This window comes from Lycium ferocissimum, chromosome 6 (assembly GCF_029784015.1).
Source record: "Lycium ferocissimum isolate CSIRO_LF1 chromosome 6, AGI_CSIRO_Lferr_CH_V1, whole genome shotgun sequence".
Lineage (NCBI taxonomy): Eukaryota > Viridiplantae > Streptophyta > Magnoliopsida > Solanales > Solanaceae > Lycium > Lycium ferocissimum.
In genome coordinates this window covers 44190141-44196522 of record NC_081347.1, presented here as the reverse complement: position 1 = coordinate 44196522, position 6382 = coordinate 44190141, and the positions used below count along the sequence as shown (strand labels likewise).

Below are 6382 nucleotides of genomic sequence, written 5' to 3'. Positions count from 1 at the left end.
CCTATCAAATTCATCAACCTCTTCTTCACTTTTCAATTCATGAGTTACTGCTCACCCTTTGCTTCCGCTTTTCTACCCATTTTTTAAAAATTTAATTAAATAATACGACTCATTATCTACTTATTTTCCAATGAAATTAAGTAACACCACTTAGTATTTATAAAAATATAGCTCATCTCCAACTTTTATAGTACATTAACACCTAATGTAAAAAGAATTCATTATAATGAATCACATGAATTTTCAAAAGACATGTGACGAATACGAGAACTTATAATATCATAAATATTTTAGGATTAAGGCATATCAAAATTCAAACTAATAACTATATATTAACGCCAGTCGAAAAGTTAATTACAACTAATCATATAAATATCTAATAAATCGTGATTAATGTCGTGACTTATATAGTGATTATCATAATTAATTTCAAATTAAGTTTTAGTCAATTGTTCGACCATAGATATCAAACAAAACCACTCCAAAAGTCAAAAACATCAAGGGTAGAAGTGTAACTTCATTTTTTTCAGTTATTTCTTGGATTACAAAAATCTTCTCATACTACAACTATAAATAGCCCAAGAACTAAATTGAAGTTATTAATTCAATGATTACTTCTCCTCTGTCTCAATTAGAATCTCACTTCCCAAAAGATATATATGTATTTCATACATAGGTTCATTGTATAAAATTTATCTGGAAAATTGGTGAAAATCGATTCTTGGTTGATCATAGACTCAGATCCTTTGGTTTCTGACTTAGGTATCTTCTTTTTATCTCTCAGTTCTCAGTTATATATACATATGAATTATTCTTTTTTATTTGTACTGTGGGAACTCCTCTATCATTCTCATTCTGGATAAATTTTATTCTCTGAGTATTTTTGTAATTATTTTCTGAAGATAAAGTTGGGGTTTTGAAAGATTGATATTTGATTTTCAACATTCACTCCTCTTTGCAAGCAAAAATAATTGGAATTTGATGATTGTTGGCATCTGTGTTTGTGTTTTTTTTTTTTCTCTGGAATTTATTGGTATATGTTCAGCTATTTGGTATATGTTAGGAAGAGATGCTCAGAAATTGGGATTTGATGATATATCCAGAGGTTTAGAAATTTAAATATCTTGATTAAATTTTCTCCTTGCCTTCTCTTCATATTAATGCTTTAGTTTGTATGTGTTGTTCACAATTCTAATAATTTTTCAGAATCAAGATATGTTCTTTTCACTTGTACAAAACTATATAGTCAAGCTGCTTGAATCGTCCTCTTTTTTTTTTTTTTTTTACCTGTAACAATTGGTAAATCAATTGTTTATATGCCAGCACATGTGCATGCTTCCTGAAAAATTTAGGTGGTGTTTTTGGTTTAGGGTTTAAGTAAAGAAAAAGAGCATGTTTGTTAATTAATTGTTAAGTCTAGGAGTAGTTGGATTTGTTCGTTCTTGATGTGCCAGCTATTTGTGTTTGCAGCAAAGTGATTGGGATTCAAAATCACTCGATAAACTCAGATTGGAAATTAAGTTGGTAAGTCGTTATTGTACTCAGTATTATGAAACAGTTGATTGCTTTTGTTGTCGTTGGGTAGGGTTGTTTCTCTATGCAACACGGTGTAAAAGTTTGCTTTGTGTACGCCGCTTGAACTAAAATTTATTTGATTACTGGTGCACATGATAAGCAACTGTGATGTATTATTAAATATAGTAGAGAAGGTGATGGAACCTGCTGGCCAGAAATCATATTCTATTAACTTGGAGGGCGTCGACGAGGTGCACTTAAATGTGAAGTAAATTAGATATTTCGAGAATGTTAGATTTGTTTGACTGTCTAACTTGGTGCTTGCACCATATTACTATTGTTCTAGAACATTGAAAGATAAAGGTCATCTATGGAGTAGTTGGATGCTTACTTTATTGTTGATACAAAATTTTAAGAGGTGCATCTAGGTTTTAGTAAATATCTTTACATATAAAAAAAAAAAAGTTATTGTTGGTTATTGAACTATATTATTTTGTTCAATTTGGTATTAATTCTAATTGCGCTAAGACTATTTAATTTTTTGTCATCTCGTTTAGTTCTGGAGTAGGATGGCTTCAATTTTTTGTGATGGATTATGTCATTCTTTTTGTCATGGCTTCCATCTTTTTTCACTGATCTTAGCCTTGATCATTCGCCATGACATGACAGTTGTCTCCTACTAAAAGGATTTATAGTTGGTGAAGTTTGGATAGTCACTCTTTTCCTTTTACTTGTACTTTTAAATGCCAACAACCTTTTTTATAGGATACAACATTGTCATGAGTGTGTTATTAGGTTTTGAAGGCCTTTAAGTTTAAGTATATTTACTTCTTTAGTAACACATTCCTTATACTAATGAAAAGAATCTAGATGTGGAGATTATTTTGATCATCTCTACCTGGCTATCGTGTTTTGGTTTGATTTTTTGTATCTTTTACTTGATATTAAATGCAAAATTTCCCCTATCTGTTATAATGGGTTATCTTTCATCAGACCATGTCTTAAATATGTATATCCATACAATATGTCATGCTTTTATGATAAGCACATATCAACCTTTTTGAGATCTATGGTTAAATATATGGTAAACGTGTTATTTATGTTGTACCTTTTTTTAACTATTGCTGGAGTTCCCTAATCAGACTAGTTGTATTTCCTTCCCTCAGATTGTTCCCTGATGGAGAAGGATCACCCAAATGTTGTCACTCCTGGTAAGATAAATCAAAATAATGACCACAATAACGTGAACATCATGGAGACTCCGATGCAGATTCCTGTAGAGGTTACTTCTTTAGTAGGGGAACAGGAAAATAATATTGGAGATGATGAGGAGAATCATGGAGAGAATGCTCAAAACCAGTTGGTGCTTTATGATCTAGCTGTCGCTGATGTTGTTGCTACTAAGGTTAAACATCTCCGTACTCAAAGAAACTTTTTAGAAAATTATACATCTAGGGCTGCAAAAGTTGGGGCATTCGCCATGCAATGTGCTATATGTTTCAAATGGTGGTGCATACCTATAAAGGAGAAGTATGAAGAGATGAGGGAACACATATTGGAATAAACACTTTTATTGTGAAACAGCTCGTGAGTGGCATTCTTATAAATCATATGATGATCCATTTGACCTCAATCAAGATGGAAGTAGACCATGGGCAATTGACAAGCCTAGTATTACTCTTCCTCCTCTAGAGTGGAAACGTCTTTTAAGAATCAACAAAGGAGGCAGCACTAGATTTCCTGATGTGTATGTCTTGCATTTTTTTTTTTCGCTACTTATTTTACTGTTGATACTTAGAATAATTGATGGTCTCCATTCAAGCTAAGATCCTTGCGCAAAATAAATTTTGTGGTTCTTGAATTTTTCTCTTATCATGATTTGCAGGTATTATGTTACGCCATCTAGGGAGAAACTTCGTTCAATGGTTAAAGTTAATGAGTATGTTCATTTTATCAAGTCAAACCGACTTAGCAAAATATGTTTCTTTTCCTAATGCTTTGTTTGATTGGTCTAAATTGTGTCCAGTGATAATAGGGAATGTGTATTTTACTTGAAATTCTATTTGTGGTGTTGCTTAATAGTCTTTCTTCCCAGGTACTTGGAGCAACGTCCAGAGTATGAGGCACAAGGTGTAAAGGATAAGTTTTCATTTGAGATCCAAGACCGCTACAACAAGACTATGTTAGGAAGCGTCCACCCCCTTCACTTGATGGTATGGATGTGTTTTCAACTTGCTTAAATTACAAGTACAATCTATCATTGTGATATCATTTACATGCAACATGCCTGAAAATAAGCAAGTTTGCTTCTGCACGTATCAAACCATTTGAGTATTACTTATTATTTATGTTTGGATCAACTGAATGTTAATAATATTTACTACTCGAGAAAACCATAAAGTTCATAGCTAAAAGCTGTGTAAAAGAAAGGTAAAAGAAAAACATTTTTCAATTAGGATACTACTTTTTTGTACCTCTGTAATGTGTTATGTGGCTCATTTGTCTGTCTATAATGAATCAACATTCACAAGCGAATGCTTCTACAATAACAACAATTTGTTGGAATGGTGTGGTCAGGAATATTTCTTAAAGTTATTTGATCTACCCGAACATCCTAAATGATACAATATGTAAACAGATCAGAATGTCATCATGTCTTATGGATAATAATCTACGTAATATCTTAGGAGGATATCGCACTATTTGTTTTTTCCTTCCTACATTAGCCTCTATGAACATCAATACAAGTTGATTCCACTGTTTTACTCTATTTTAGTCTGTGTTGCATCCTAGTTATCACATCTTGGGTTGTAAACAATAACTGTCAACCTTCTAAGGTCAAATAATTTACCACAACTAAATATTTAGATTGAAAACCCTGTGACAAGTTTTGACTTTGCTATCTAGTGGTTTGAACTTGTTAGAATTTATGCTACAACCGGATAAAATTTGTCTTTCATCACTAACAAAAACCTTATTTACTGTTGTGATTGTTAATCCCATCTCATCTGTCGTTCCAGTTGGGAATACGGCTTTCTTGGTAGACGGGTGCCATCTGCACCTTTCGATGTAGCACCGCTCGATGTACCGGTGTCGTCTGCACTTTCTGATGCAACCCCGCTGGATGTACTAGATTGTAACTCTCTGAAGAAACCCAAACTCCTGGGAGAGAGTGATGAAGTTGTCAAAGTCTGACGACTGATGAAGTTGTCAAAGTCTGACGACTTTCATCTTCGTGTTGGAAATTTGATCAGAATATGGATACTGTAAAACTTATTTTCCGTGTTTAAGTTTAGTTGGAATATTGTTAAATGATTGAAAGAATGCTTTTTGGTTGAAATATAGTATTTTTTTTTCATGGTATTACTGGTAATTTGATAATAATAATAATAATAATGGCTCTGTGTCCATCACTTGTATCCATTGTGTGATTTTCGTACTCAATTCCCCTTGACATTGCTTTTTTCCACTTTCTGTTTTTTATTTTTTATTTTTGAACGTTCACCTATGTGATTTTGTCTTTTCGGGTGTATTTGGAATTCAAGTTTTTCATTGGGAAACATTTTCTCCAGGAAAATAATTTCATTAAAATGAAAAAAAATGATTTTCCTAATTAAAGTCGGGAAATTAAGTATCATAAGTGACATTTCAAGTTATTGTTTCCTCTCCACCATCCCAACACCCTCAACCCCCTAGCCCTTGACCATCCCACCCCCGCCACCGCTGAACCCCGAATGTCCACCTCGTCCAACCCCCATAGTATTTTGATAGGTTACACATAAATGTTGATGGGATAATATTTTCTGCTTACTTACCAAACAGTAGAACATAGGTAAAAAATTCACTTAATTTTCTGGAAAACATTTTCTAGGAAAACGTCATTTTCCTACCAAACACACCTTTTTCTTTTGTGTTTCCTTTCTGTTTCTAAATGCTGAGTAAGGAAAGATAGCTAATCATTAAGTTTGATTAAATATTAGTACTATATTCCCACTGTTCCATAGTTGTTTATTTGTTATTTTAGTACGTAAGTCGTGCGCTTGTTCTACTCTATTCTTGTCAAGACCCAACTCGTGAATCGGGCGGGCACCCACACTAACCCCCCAGTGGGCAAACCCTTCCCTTACAACAAGCCATTAAATCAAAATGCGGAAGTAAGCACATAAATACTAAGTCTCAATACATATAAATGGTAAAGTAAGTGCGGAAGTAGTAAATACTACAACTCATGGATCTAGTCTGAATGCTAAGAGGAGTCTCCAAGCTACGGATCCATCTAGTACCTCACCCTGGAAACCCAGACAAGTAGGCCTCGGGATCACTCGCGAGGCAGAGAGGTAGAACCAGCGACGAACTTTGCACTCAAGGAAAAAGTGTAGTATCAGTATAACACTAGTATTGGTAAGCATCATAGACCGATAACCATTAATTTGCATATATAAAAGAAAATAACTAATAGGTAGACAAATAAGAAATCAAGTACAATCCATGACAATCTCAAGTATAAGATCAGTCAAGTACAAAATCAGTCAATGTGTGAGACCAGTATAATGCCCCAGTGGACATATATCCACCGAGGCGGACTCGCAATAGCGGATGGAAAGCCACCATAGTGGTTGGTCGAGTTCTCATGGTGGTCACCATAGCAGACTGAGTGGCGTTGTGGCGAGCTCGCTGTAGCGGATGGCGGGACAGAATTCCTATTTATTGCTGAGTTAAAAACCCTTAAACCTTATCACTTCTCTCATCACTCTCTAAGCATACTTTGGGCGATTTGAATAGCTTGGAATTGAATCTTCATTGTGGTAAGATCCTTAATCTTAGACTTCATTATTTACCTTCCTTAATCCATGCTAGAAATCTTTAG

At 34.1% G+C, this 6382-nt stretch overlaps 1 pseudogene; it reads left to right on the top strand.

Annotated features, from left to right (window-relative positions):
- Positions 1-768: 768 nt before the first annotated feature.
- On the top strand, positions 769-4709 carry LOC132060777 (methyl-CpG-binding domain-containing protein 2-like; annotated as a pseudogene).
- The last annotated feature ends 1673 nt before the right edge of the window (positions 4710-6382 follow it).